This window comes from Balaenoptera ricei, chromosome 13 (assembly GCF_028023285.1).
Source record: "Balaenoptera ricei isolate mBalRic1 chromosome 13, mBalRic1.hap2, whole genome shotgun sequence".
NCBI classification, from domain to species: Eukaryota; Metazoa; Chordata; class Mammalia; order Artiodactyla; family Balaenopteridae; genus Balaenoptera; species Balaenoptera ricei.
Window position 1 is genome coordinate 49,785,133 of NC_082651.1, and position 14,972 is coordinate 49,800,104.

Sequence of the window (14,972 nt, forward strand, 5' to 3'; positions counted from 1 at the left end):
AGAGATTTAAGATGGTACTCAGCTCATTTTGAAGATGGAGTCATGGACCAAAGAATGCAAAAAAGGCAGCTCTAAAAACTGGAAAAGACAAGGAAATGGATTCTCCCCCGGAGGCTCTGCTGACACTTCGATTTTGGCTCCATGAAACTGATGGCAGATTTCTGGTCTCCAGAACTGTAAGAGAATAAATGTGTGTTGTTTTTAAGCCACCAAGTTTGTGGTAATTGGTTACAGCAGCCATCAGAAACGAATACATGACCTTCTCCTCTCAAACTCTTGTGCTGGGTGCTTGGGATAAAGCAGTTAATGAGCAGGACAGAAAATCCACTTCCACCCCAGAAATGTTTATAATCTCCCTCTCTTGGGATTTTAAAAAGCAACAGCCAAAAAGTCATTAATCTTCTGAGGTGCAATATATAACCAATAAGCACATGGAAGATGCTCCAGATCATTAGCATTAGGGAGGGCAGGGATCATTAAAACCATGGTGAGATACCACTGCTGTGATGGTAGGAGAGCTATGATGGGAGAGACAGAATAATAAGCTTTGGGAAGGATGTGGAAAAACTGGAATCCTCATGTGTTACTGATGGGATTGTAAAATGGTGTAACCACTTTGGAAAATAGCTTGCCAGTTTCTTAAAAAGTTAGACATAAATTACCAGTTGACCCAGCAATTCCAGTCCCAGAAATCTGCCCAGGAAAAATGAACATTCATATCCAAAGACATGGACATGAATGTTCACAGCTGCATTACTGATGATAATAGCCAAAACCTGGAAATAACTCTAAGAAGTTCAACAGTGAATGAAAATGTGGTATACACGATGAAATATTATTCTGTAAGTGCCAACCAACTCTGTTGACACATCTGCTCCATCACCACAGAGCTCCAGGCCAGTTTTACACTCGTTCACATCAAAAACCAGGAGAAATAGACTGTTCTGGTTAGCCTCACTATCTAGTCCCTTTTGCCACACTATCTTCCAGACTATTCCAATGACTCTTCCTCTGTCCTTCCCTCTCTTGCTGGTCTCCATGCTGCTCTCTGAACACATCAAGCACAACCCTGCCTCAGGGCCTCAACGCCATCTGGAATCCTCCTACCCCGATGGCTAGCTTCATGGCTCACTCCTACGTCTTCTCAGTGAGGCTTTCCCTTACCACCTTTTAAAGACCATAATACCACCATCCCTTTTCTATCCTCCTTTCCCTGATTTTTCTCCATGAAACTTATCAACTAATAAACTCCATAGTTTTGTCTGTCTCCTGGCTAGACTGTAAAGTTCATAAGGAAAGGGATTAGTCTTTTAGGTTTACTACTGAATCCCCAGGACCCAGGACAATGCCTGATCCACAGAGGGAATGCGATAAAATATATGACATAAATGGATGAATTCATAGCCAACTCTTCCTTGGGCTGGGGTACAAGCATAACTTTTCCATGATGAAGACTGAGAGGGGGCCTGCTCTCCACAGTAAATGACATAGACTAGCACTAGGGACTTGCAGTTCACTTGATTCTGGCTGAAGCACGCCTAATCCTCCAAGCACAGTAAGTACCGACTGCCACCAACAGCCAAAAGACCCATCCATACCTTTGAGGAAGGGCCATCTTTTCTCTGCCTCATGGGTTCCTAGAGCATCCTGGATGAGGGTCCTTAGCTGGTAAGACAGGAAATTAGTCACACCTACCCTTTGAGACTGTAAGTGTCGCCAGAAAACCTATGTGACATTCACAGCATCTCTTCTAGGAATATTTTAGAAGGGAGAAAAAGAAAACACAACCTAAATACCTCTTGGTAGAGAAATGTTAGCTTTTAAAGAGTCTAAGGCTAAACAATTTAGTTATGAAACTATATTGTAGACTGTTGAATTCATTTAGTTTCTTATTTAAACTCACATCTTTTCCATCAAGTAAGAAGTCTTGGTTCATGTCTGTATGAAAATTCCTCTCTCTCATGAAAATTTAGCACAAGGAGGTGGTTTTTAACCACACTCTTCCTGGGACATTAGTGATATCAGTGGTTCTGGCCACAGTTCATTGTGTTTTACCAGGTTGTTCCCCCGATTACTACAAGGGAAGGGAAAGCTTCGTGAAGGTCTCGGTTGACACTCTGGTTTTAACCCTTGATGGGGTTTTTCCCTTTAATTTGGGCACTTGGACATAATAAAAATGAATTAGGCTTTTTCCCTTGCAAATGGAGTAACCACACATTAAGACATCTTGAATAAAACAACTAAACTTCCAGAACATGTACTGTTCCATTCCAGTCAGCCTGCCTTCATCATTTGGGGCTGAATAGAGTCTTTTCTTCCTAAGAGCTATAAACAAAAGTAGAGATTGCGTGAGACCACCTTTGCTCTTTATTACAGCTGGTCAAGACTCAACACATTCCTACCGACTGATTATGGAGGCTGCCTTCAGCCCCAGAACACAAGGGAATGATGCCCCAAAAATTGACCCGGTGCACCGCAGCATTAGGTAGATAGCTGTTGCTTATCTCTAACAGGATTGTCCTTTTCTGAGCAAACTTTCTTCAAAAATAAAAATGAAAGGCAACTAGTTTCAGGAAAAACTGCTAAGTGACAATTATCATTAAAGTCAAGTCTTCCTGAAAAAAAGTAAAACAACTCATTGTCTTCTGTTCCCACTTTTGGTTTGATTTGACTATCTTTAGCATGTGCTGCAGATCTCCTCTTTAGTTATGAAAGAAAAAAGGAAAACTCACAAGGCCACGGCCCACACCCTCCTGTGTGCGTACCCATTTTTCACATGGAGTGTTCATCACTATACTTATGTGCACACAGGTTTGTAGATTTTTTTAAACTTGTATTGCTATAGTCTTTTAGCAGCTATAAAGGAGTCCATCATGTACAGGGTACCACGATTTATTTGACCCATATGATTTCAACATTCATATTTCTAACTTTTATTATAATAATCCTGTGAGAAATATATTGGTGTATGAGTTTAACAAGTAATATCTTTCTGGGATTTCTAGAAGTTGGATATGTGGGTTTGAGAGACATTTGTTTTGGGTTCTTGATATGTCTGTTACCCTGTTTTCCAGAAGGTACATGGCAATTTATAGCCCTATAAGTAATGTCTTATAACCACTAACACTTTGTAACTTGTATTACATGCCATGCACTGTTCTAAGCTCTTCATAGGAACTCATTTAATCTTTATAACAATCTTATGAGGTAGGTGCTATTATTGTTCCCATTTTATAGAAGAGGAAACTGAGGCACAGAAGTTATGCCAGATCTTTTTACAGGAGGAAAATTCGTTTGAGGAAGCATAAGTTTTGTCAACTGAAGGTGAACAATGAGGGGCACCAGAGTTGCCACAATCACTGATATCTGTTACAGCAAAAGACTGCATCCACCTGAACTGTGAGGAGATAAGGAGTGTGGGATGGGGGGGTCCTTTGTACCATCTAAGTAGTTATGGTCCTTCCCCAAACCAGCTCAGAGATTTGGCAATAATGCAGGTAGTAGTAGTATTCCTAGTCAATTAGGTCTCAGCAAGTGAGTAATGTTTAGAACTAGAACCTTTGTTAAACTCACATGTGGATTTTACAGAGCTAAGAAAGCAGATTTGGAATGGAGACTTTGTCCAAAAACCTAGGAGGGTCTCATCTGGGACTAGAGCCTAATCACCTAAACGGTCTGACACCTCCCCGCCATGCCTGGTGCCCTCAGTTGTGTTCCCTGATCCCAGCCAGAAGGTGGGCCAGCAAGTCAGGACGTAGGAGAAAGTTTCCCACCTGGGTAAGAGCCAAAAGCCAGGAGTAGGGGAGAAGGGGGGGAGTAAAGGGGGGAGGGGGAGAGGGAGAAAATGAGAATGTGCAGGGGGTGGAGATTCCTACCAGGGACTGTTGACCTTGTCACCAGAACAAGAAGGGTCGACGGGCACACAGCCACTTAGTTCAATCCTCAGTTACCTCCGGCTTAATTTCTCTCCCCACAGATTTTATTACTTTGGAAGAGTCCCCACTCAAAGGCTCTTTCAGGTGCTCTGACTTAACCATCACCTTAACCAAGACATCTGCTGGAGTGGGCAGGGAGGGAACATATCAACAAAACATACCAACAGTGCTTCAATCTCACAAGCCCCTTTGGGACTTTTACCCCCCGAACTGACCTAAAGCACGTTTTCATTGCTTGCATTGATGTTTGAGTTTACACTAGACTTGGAAATGGATTCTGAGACAATGGCCCTGGGTGATGTTGCTATTCAGGTTAAACCTGTTAAAGAAAACCTTAGACATTATGCTAAATATACTAAATATATTTAAAATATATATATTATAAATACTAAAATATACTTTAAAAAAATGTATTGTTTGTGTACTTGTAAAGGCTGGGAAGGCACATAGCCTGAAGTCCAGATCAGAAAGACTGCTTTTGTCAATTTCCTGTCATGACTAGTGAAGACAATACTTCGTGGCTTGAATACACAGACTCTCCTCTGCTATCGGCTTACAGGATGAGTTTAGAGAATTCAGGTCTCTAAACATGATTAATCGATTTGAAATATATCTAGTGTTCTCCAACTATGAAATCTTACTTCTCCAACTGTGAAATCTTACCTATGACTATGTTGAAATGCTAGAACAGAGCCATTTCTGGGAAGCGAAGAAAATATTGTTACACCTACATGGGTAACAGGAGAAAGTGAAAGAGAAATTAGTTTTGCTTTCCTACTTGTATGAGTCAAATTCCTATAGTGTTTCAAACTTAGTTCAAACATTGATAATGATTTTAATAATAGATGAACTTATTTAGCTCACATTCTGTGCCAAGGTATTCGTGTTCAGTATGCTCTCTATAATTAATTAAATTGGTTAATCCTCACAACCTTAAGAGGTACTACCATTTCCATTTTACAGAGGATAAAACAGAGAGGTTAAATGACTTACCTAAGGTCACACAGCTAGAAAACTGCACAACCAGGATTCAAACCCAAGCTGTCTGACTCCAGACTCTACACTTAAACCAAAACACCTTGTAAGACTGTATGTGTGCCTGACTTCCTTCATCCTCAGCCTCAGTTACCTCACCTGTAAAATGGAGTGTCTACCACCAATTTCAAGATTCTTGAGGGATTAGCAGAGGAGCATTTGTGAGCAGTAGTGTTTTATATAGTGGAGTCTCAACTGGCCTTCACCCCCTCTCCCGTGAGGAAAGATTTATTTTCATTTCTGAGAAAAAACTGAATCAGGGCCTTCCCCAGTGGTCCAGTGGTTAAGACTCTGTGCTTCCAATGCAGGGGGTTCAGGTTCGATCCCTGGTCAGGGAACTAAGATCCCACGTGCCACAGGGTGTGACAAAAGAAAACAAAAACAAAAACTGAATCAGAGAATTATCACGACAGAGTGGAAAGGACCCAAGAAGCTGCCTCTTACAGCCACCCTTTGTTTGGAGGGTCAAACTCCCTTCCCCGGCTTTCTTTGGTCACTTACAGTAATGAACTCCCTTCCCCGGCTTTCTTTGGTCACTTATAGTAATGAGCATGCCATTTACCATGCAGTCCAATCCACCTCAATACAGGGAGGTAAGTTCCTCACCAGTAAAAGGAAAACTTCTGACAGCTCTTCAAAAACAGCAGCTGCCAAGTTACCCCTTTCAATAACCTTCAAGACTCCCGACTCCCCTGATAACCCTTCCTGGGTCCCAGCCTGACAAAGCTTGTCAGAACTGCCTTCAAAGTATGATACCCAGAACAGAACTGTGTCAGGCTGGGTATAACTACAGTAGAATAAAGGAACACCATCCCCTCCCTTGATCTGCCTCTTCTATTTTGTGACTCAAGTTTGTGTTCTCCATACAGCATTAAAATAGCCACACCTGTGATACCAGATCTCATCTCCTAATCCCAATTACCTTCCATCTTCCAAAGCTGCCTCTTCATACTGACTACAAAGCGGCGAGAAAATAAACACCGTGATAGCTCTCGAGGCCAGAGCAGGAGAACAAGGCCATGAGACCAAGTTTTTGTGGCCCTCAAGCCCACTAAATGGTTAAAACAATCTCAAGTCAAAGTCTTGGAGCTCCGCAGTGTGAACCATTCTGAAGCCTGAAAGGCCAACTCAGTCAACTCCTGTTACTGACTTTGGGGCAGCTCCCTGTTTCCAGCTCTTCCCCCTCCAGACACTGGAGGATTATCCTTCCTGACCCTCTTATGTTGGGGCATGCCTGTGTGACTACTCCCAGCCTGTGAGTTCACTGCTGGGCCACAGCATTTAACTGCCAGTGCAAAGACAGACCCTCCAGAGCTCTTCCCCTCTGGCGAGGCATCCAAAGACCACCAGCTGGGTACCCCAGGGCCTGCTGTGAGCAGAGCCCACCTGCCAAATGGGATGGACTGTAGCCTGGGAGAGAAAAAAAATCTTCCTTTGTTTATAAGCCACTGGGATGGTGGTGGCGTTTGTTACCGCAGTGTAACTTCGTGTACTCTGACTGATACAACTCCATTATTAAATTCCTGAAAAGAATGGAGTTTCCCCCTCAACATTTCCTAGATCCTTCTCACACCACCTGGCATTGCCTTAGAGCTGACACCATCCCAACCCTTTTTCTTCCCTCTTTTTTTTTTCTGATTGGGCTTAACAGCTTTATTTGAAATGAAAATGCCATAGAAGCCCAGCAGTTACTGAGAAACCAGCAGTAAGACCTCCTCCCAAGCTCTTAGACAACAGCTATTCCAGCAGCTGTAGCAAGAATCCAGTCTATGACCACCCTCAGTGAGCCACTGCCCTCTACCTTCAGAGGTGCAGGGGGCCACCCGCCCCGTGAGCCCAGAGTGGGGAAGAGCAGTTGAAGGGAGGGAGAAAGATATCATCAAGAACAAACTGAGATTTTGTGCAGCCCTGTAGTTCAGTTCAAGGTCTCCCTAGGAACGGCCCTCTGCTTGGTGAAACTGGTTCATTCCAGGCAGAGCGGACGCGGGGAATGAAATTCCATAAACAGCCTCCTGGAACAAGCACCTCTAGCTACAGATGTGCAGTCACTGTTCCCGACAGGTCCCAACAGGAAATGAACGGTGCTGTCTTATCTTAAAGGTTAACAAGTTGCTGCAATTTTGTTTTTTGCTCTGTGAGTCATGGGGAAGTGACACTCTGCAGAGCACCCAGCAGATCCAGAATGTCTAAGTCATAGGGCTGTCGGCCAGTTGCCAGGCTTCCTTTCCATATGCTACACAATCACTTCACTGGAGGGAACCCGCCTATGTCCCCATACTCGGGGGGCCCCAGGGTACCCAGCACTTGCTCTTTTAGAGTAGAATCAGCTTCCTGGGCTCAGCGCCAGGAACCCACCAACTTCAGACCGTGGGCTTTGGGGGAAGGAAGTGTAACTTAAATCTGATAGGAAAAAAAAAAAAAAAAAAATCTGATAGGATTCTAAAACCTAATGATTTGGCAGAGTTGGGTAGAGGGGATTCAAAAGATGGAATAAATACCATCTATTTTCCTGTAAGGTAGTTGAGAAGGAATAACTGGTACTCATTCAACTCATTGGATCCCTATTGATGTAAATAAACAAGGCTCCCCAGAACTGAGAAAATGCCTCTAGAGCATTCATTAAGACCCTTCCCCTCACTCAAAGCCCTCCCTCATTAGGATTCCATAAAGTCTAAAAGCATTGAGTTTATCATTGTATTTCCTGAGGTTCCTAAAAAGATACTGCAAGGAGAGGTAGCATTCATCCACCAGTTATAAGCTATGTGCCAAGAACTTGCTGGGCCCTGGGGATACACAAGTGAACAAGTCAGGGGACGTGCCTTCGTGACACTGGCATTCCAGTGAGAGAGGCAGACAGTACACAAGAAAACTGCCGATAGCAATAAGTGCTCTGAAAGAATTGAATGGGGTGATGTGACAGTAACTGTTGATGGCATCTGAGCTGAGACTTAGAGGATGAAAAGGAGTTGGACAGGTAAGGAGCTATAGCCAGTGACAGAAGGCAGGTGATCCGGGAAGCTGGACTTGGTGAGGGACACAGGACAGGTAAGTTTTGACCAACAGGACAAACCTCAGGCCCAGTTCTCTCAGGCCTGCCTCGCTGCAGGACAGCACTTAAAACCACCCCACTTGTAAAGCAATTATACTCCAATAAAGATGTTAAAAAAAAACAAACCACCCCACAGCTCGAGGTGTTGGTCCCTGGGTCACCCTCCCATGTGTACGTGCAGAGGATGCCAGCCCCTCGTGGTCCGTCCTCCCCACCGGCCTCTGTCCACACCCAAGGTTGAGATGGACAAGCCATTGATGGTCGAGTTCTTCACCCTGGCAGGGGAGGAAGCCTGTGGGTTTGTGCCTTGTGTCCTGGCCTTTGTGGAACTCTGGGTGGGACAAGGGTATGGTCTCCAGCAGTACCTGCTGAGCGATTAGCCGTGAACCTACTGAGCAGGCCGCGGGGCCAGTTGACAACCTTGTGTTCTGCACTCTTGCCCTTCAAACCCGAAGGCTTGGCCAGCAGGGGCTATTGAGAACATGAAGTGTGGCTCGTGTGACTGAGGAACTAAATTTCTAACTTCACATTTTAATTAACTTTAATTTAGGTAGCCACACGTGGCTAGCAGTTACCATGTTAGATAATGCAACATAAATTAAGATCAAGTACTTTTAGCAAAAGACAACAAAAGCCAATTGACACCCAAAGAATTACTGGAATTGTCAGATAAGCATAGTTGTGCAGGAAAATGGTAAAAGAAATAACATAATCAAAGCAAAAAGACACTATTAGGAATAAATGGGCAGATTAGAAAATAAGGGAACTTCTAGAAATGATGAACTGAAATAAAACTCCATGGCTACTGATACATTTCAAGTAAATTGCAGATATCGAAAAATAAGATGAACAGATGGATAGATATGATAAACTGAATAAAATGTCAAGGGTAGAATATAGGTAGTAGGTATATGGACATTTATTGTAAAGGTCTTTTAACTTGGTCATATGTTTGAATATTTATAATAAATGTCAGAAGAAGAAAAAACCTTCATGAACCAAATAAATCCCCCATGAATGCAGCACAGAGACAAGGAGATGAAACTATGAGAGAAGTTAAGAGATTTGGAGGATTGAATAAGAAAGTCTTAGGTCTATAATTGGAGTCCCAGAAGAAATGAGTGGAAAATTGAGTTAAAGAAATACCTGAGGAAGAAATGCCTGCAAGTTTTCTCAAACGGATAAAAAACATGCATCCACAAGTCCAAGATGCACAAAGTAGTAATTAAAGGTGGCCATAAAAATTCTGCTACTCCACCCACTGAAAGGGAGAGTCTTGCTCTTCTCCCCTTGAGTCTGCACTGGCTTCAGCAACTGGCTTGATCCACAGGCCACAGCAGAAGTCACACGGCATGACACCCAAGGCAACGTCAAGACCATTCAGCTTCTATCTTGGTTTCTTGGAAAGTTTTTCCGGGGAAATCCAGCCACCTTGTAGAAATGTGACTAAAGAGTTCTCAAAACTATATAAAGAGGGACACACAGTGCCCGGCCTTCCAGCTGTCCCCACCAACATTCGTATTATGAACGCCTATGAGCAAAGCCATCCTGGACCCTCCAGACCAGCCCAAGTTTCAGCTAAATACCAGCAAGAAACTCCAGTCAATCCCACGTGGAATGGGAGAATCACTCTGCTGAGACCTGCCTAAATTTCTGACCCACAAAAGAGAGATGAAAAAATGGCTGTTTCTTTAAGCCACTAAGTTTTGGGGCAGTTTGCCATGCAACAAAACCAGGAAATTAACTCAGAAGCAAAAGGACGCAGAGCACCATCTAGTGTTCTTCCTTTAAGCAGTCCTGCTACTTCTGTGCTCTCTCTTCTAGGATGTAGTTGGAAGCAAGTTCCCACTCCTCAAATAGTGAGGATAAGGCATTGCCCCACTAGGAACTGCTTCCTTGGGCTCAGGCCAGGGAAGCAGTCACTAAACTTCTAGATGCCATCTCTGCTCAGGCCAGGGAAGCAGTCACTAAACTTCTAGATGCCATCTCTGCTCAGGCCAGACTTGGAGAGGGAACTGGAAAAACCAGTGAGCTCTGCAGAAGGAAAGCGTTAATCACAGAAAGCTTGAATTGCAGCTCCCAGGGAGCACAGCAGAGAGGCCAGCAGCCACTGTGCTCTTTCCTTGACTGGACAAGCCCTGGGGCATGGCTGGACTTAGGGGGCTGAGAGGGAGGTATCGCTGTCTGAGACCTGCCCTCCAGTCTCAGACAGGGCATCCGAAGGCAACTGTAAACCTGACACCAGCCATGAAGCTGGTGTAGACGTCCCTGTGGCCCCCTCTGGTATCCCAGGACCTCTGTGGTAGGCGAGGGCGGGACTACCAGTGAGGGCTGGGGAGCGTACTCAGGGCCAGCGGTGGCGGAGGAACTCAGTGGGAGGCCGTTGTCGGCATCACTCTGGCCGGGCCCTCCAGTGGCTCTGTGGCCAGCCCCTCTGGACTCCAGGAAGTGTATATTGGGTCTCTTTCTGGAAGATGCCCATGATAACACGAGGAGACACACTCAGAGGTCACACTCCGGGGCGGGCTGTCTGTCCTGGCTCTGGAAGTGGTGAGGACAAGCCCATCCAAGGGACAAGCTATGACTCTGCCTCGGAGGAAGCCACTTGAAGGCCATGGAGAGAGTAGATGGTGACAACACTTCACCACCCAGAGGTGCAGCCACCAAGGTGACCCCTGCCTCACTGGAGATGAGCCCAGCGCTTAGCCAAGCAAACCCTGATGCAGAAGTTAGGGTGTCAGCAGGAGCAGCAAGAATTCCCCAAAGAGAGCTCTCAGCCTGGGACACAAGGAAAAAGGACTTGGAGATGTGAGAAAGCTGTGTGATGACAGGGAAAGGATACGGCCTGCCCTCCAGGGACAGCTGGGCCTCAGTGGCCAGGCCTGCCCTTCATCCCATAGCAGCATGGTGTTTCACCAGGCAAGACTCTTGTCTGGACAGGCGTTTGCTGGCCTCCTCCAGGAATGCTCTCCACCACCTGAGAAGGACTGGGAGAAAGCAGCTCCCCTTCCTGGGGTGCAGTCCTTTCCCATAATCCCAAATCTGAGCGGCTGGCTGATCTCAGTGAGTCCACAGGGGTGGGCCTCGTGGCTGGCACATCCTCTGAAGTGCCCTCCAGCCTTCCCCATTCTACAGGCGAGGACCAAGCTGCCGGTGAGCGGCTGCCACAGAGCTTGTTACAGGAATCACGGCGCTGGAAGGGGCTTCTCCACTGGCTGAGGGCCCGGCGAAGATACTTTTTTCTGGGATCTCTGGCCACCTGGGATCAGAGACTGCTGTTCCCCTGGGGCTGGAGAAGAGGCTATTTTTCAAAGATCCTTCCCACTTATTTCCAGATTTAGTGGCCAGGATGCCATCTGCTGCAGGCTTGGTGAGGAACACGAGGAAGCCTGGCTGAACCAGATGGGGCATAGAAGTTCCAGAGACCCCAGGTTTCTTCTCTGCTTGAGTCTTTGGCCCAGTGGTGCTAGCAGTGGGTTTGGAGAAAGGTCTTTGAAATTAGATGGGAGCCTGTGTAACCTGGGGCTTCATGATCTTTTCTCCTGAATCTGCTCTGGGATCTCGGAAGACATAACACTTCCTCCTGAAAGGCCTGTATCTCCCACCTCGAGCATAGTTCTGAGATAGCAGGACCACGTGCACAGCCAGAGCTTGGGTGGCATAAACGTGCACCCTTTTCTTTCAATAGGCATGGACCATACTGCTTTCTGCCACAGGGGAGACCCCCTGGAACACAATCTTGTCAGGGTTTGGCCCACAGTCATCATTTCCTGTGACCTTAAACACACTGACATAGACAACAGCATGGCTTTGGGGGCCAGCCCGGATGGTCCAGCTGCACCAGATATTCTGAGGAAACTGACTTTGCATCATCGGGATGGAGAATTCACCCATCTTGCCTTTCAGGATGGCACGGCGTTTCGTGAGGATGTAGATTTCTGTCCAAGAAGGTCCAAGTCCTGCAGGAGAAAAAGAACTGGGTAGAGGCTTTGGGGAGAAACCCTGTTCAGATGAGTGCTCTACAGAGCAAAGCTCATATTTTTCTTTTTCACGCCTTTCCTGTGCCTGGCCCAGGAGACTAGCGCCTTCAAGCTGTTGAGGGGAAGGTGTGAGGAGAGCTTGTTTAAGAAATAAGAGCAAAAAAAATCACATCCAGCTTGTAGGAGATGGTGTTCCCCTCAGCTGGCATTTAAGACTGATTCCCTCAAAGGAGAGGGACGTGGGGAGACGAGGGGTGAAGTCACTCACAGAGGAAAAGCATCTTCATAGAAGACATTGCAAAGGCAGCTCTGGCACCTGCTGAGACTAGATGGGTGGGGACAGGGGGCCAGTGAGGCTGAGCACGAAGACGACCTGAGAAGCTGTAAGGCCCACACCTAGCTCAGCCATTGCCACCTGTGATACTGCGATTTATAATTGTATATTTGGTCTTTGCCGCTCCTGGCACAGAGCTCCTACAACCCTGGAATTTCCTAAGTGAGGACACTGATACATGCCGATACATGTGTCTTTTATGTTAATGAGGTGACTTTTGGAAAGCACCTAGTTCACCTAACGATGGGGGCTGGTTTCTAGGGGAAACAACCAGGTGATTAGAAGGTTGGAAATCCCAGTCCCTCCGCAGGACCTCTGGGGAGGAAAAAAGGGGCTGGAAATTGAGTTCAGTCACCAATGGCCAGTGACTTAATCATTCAAGCCTATGTAAAGAAGCCTCCATGAACACTCAGAAGGATGGGATGCAGAGAGCTTCCAGGTGGGGAACGCATGGAGGTGCTGGGAGAGTGGTACCCTCAGAGCTGCAAGCTCTGTGCCCCTTCCCCACACCTTGCCCTATGCATCTCTCCCTTCTGGCTGTTCCTGAGTTACATATAACCGGTAATCTAATAAGTAAACTGTTTTTCTAAGTTCTGAAAGTCACTCCAGCAAATTAATCAAACCTGAGGAGGGGGTCATGGGAACCTCTGATTCACAGCCAGTGAGTCAGAGGCACAAGTAACAACCTGGACTTGTGACTGGCATCTGAAGTGAGGGCAGACCTGTGGGACTGAGCGCTTAACCAGTGGAATCTGATGCTATCTCTAGGTAGTTTCAGAACTGAGTTGAATTGTAGGACACCTAGCTGGTGTTGGATAATTGCTTGGTGGTGGTGAGAAAACACACACACACACACACACACACACACACACACACACGACCATCCAAAGCTCCCTAGCAGGAAGGAAGCTCTCTTAATGGGTAGCTGTTATCAGGCTAGTAGCTTTACTCCCTGAATCTCAGTTTTCTTGTCTTTAAGACTGCCATTTTTACTTCAAAGGGTTTTAGCCAACGTTTAATCCATAGCATGCTTTTCTGTGTTCTCACAACTGTTTTTATTCTATTGGGAATGGATGGGGTGGGGAGATTCAGGGAAGCTTAGCTATAGCCCTTGAGAACACAGTTCAGTTATGGGAAAAGAATGACATTTATAAAGAAAAGAAAGCTTACGAGGCAGCCTCCGTTGGCCAGTGCAGAGTTTAGAGGAAGGGAGAGATCCTCTGAATGCCTCCAGGTTGTCCCCATCCCTCCTGCAGGTGTAGAACTGTGGGAAGACAGAGGCCTTTATTTTGTTAATAGGATTTTATTTATTTACTGTTTTTGGCCACACCACGTGTCTTGTGGATCTTAGTTTCCTGACCAGGAATCAAACCTGGGCCCACCGCAGTGAAAGCGCGGAGTCCTAACCACTGGACCACCAGGGAAATCCTCAGGGGCCTTTAGACCAGAGAAGAAGGCAGGTCCAGTCGCCTAAACCCAGAAGCCACTGTCCAGTCTTCTCTGCCCCAAAGGAATACATCCGCATGGACTTTGGGCTCCTCCTTTGACATACCTAGACTCCAACTACTTTTCATTCCCATCTCTATACCACATCTCTCACTTGGATTATTCTAGTGCCTTCCTAACTCACCTCCCTGCTTCTACTCTTATGGAATGGTCCATTCTTCAGCGTGATTTTTGTTCAGAGAGATACCACATCATTCACACCCTCAACACCCTCCAGCAGCCTGCCCTCACTCACAGGGGAGTCACCTGAACAGGATCACTAAGGTCTTTCGTGATCTAGCCATTGCCTCCCGGGCCTGTCTCTCTCCACCTTGTACTGACTTCCTTTCTCTTCTTAGAGCATTCTGTTCCTACCTCAGGGACTCAGCACTTCTGTTCTCCCTGCCTGGGTGCTCTCCCTCAAATTCATGTGGTTTCTCCCTCATTTCAACCAGGTTTCTGCTCGAATATCACCTCAGATAAATAGTCTCTAACCACAGTCGAGAAAACACCCCTCCCCATCACTTATATTTTTCTTCTCCAAATCTAGAACTTATAGATATTTTTATGTTTAATTGATGGATCATCCCCTGACTAGAACATAAGCTGCATGGAAGAACACACTTTGATTTGTGCACTGTTGCATTCCCAGGGCTTAGCATAGAATAGCACCTAGCAAATGGCAGCTGTTCCATAAAGGCTGGCTGAGTATGTGAATAAGAGTCTGTCAACTATTTGACTCTGTGTCACTTGGACAGGACAAAAGGTCAGTAATAATATGACCATAGACCAGTGGGAGGGCAGTGACATATCCCAGAATAAACATGTCCCTTGTCTCTGACAATAATAACCAGAGTCCACTTAGCAGATAAGGGTGCAGAGTAGGACAGTGGCCTTCAAACAAATGAGCTTCAGGAGGGCTTGGAAAGGGAGAGATTACTGGACCCCACCTCCAGAGTCTGATTCAGTAGGTTGGGGCCTGAGAGTTTGCATATCTAATAAGCTCCCAGGTGATGCTAATGATTCTGGTCTGGGGATCTCATTTTGAGAACTATAAAAAAAAAAATTGAAAATCTTTTTCATTTCTGCCCAAAGAATCCCAGGGTGAGACTTATTTGAAGAAAGCCAACATGCTTGCCCCTCCTTTCACCACA

The 14,972-nt window shown here is 45.9% G+C and overlaps 1 protein-coding gene across 1 annotated transcript in view; it reads right to left on the minus strand.

Annotated features, from left to right (window-relative positions):
* Positions 1-8,953: 8,953 nt before the first annotated feature.
* Positions 8,954-14,972, minus strand: part of B3GNT2 (UDP-GlcNAc:betaGal beta-1,3-N-acetylglucosaminyltransferase 2) — a 178,736-nt gene continuing 172,717 nt past the window's right edge. The window contains exons 11-12 of the transcript XR_009506550.1: positions 13,504-13,597; positions 8,954-11,978 (exon numbers count right to left, since the gene is read on the minus strand). The gene's annotated coding sequence lies outside the window, so the exon portion shown is untranslated. The remainder of the gene's footprint in view (positions 11,979-13,503; positions 13,598-14,972) is intronic.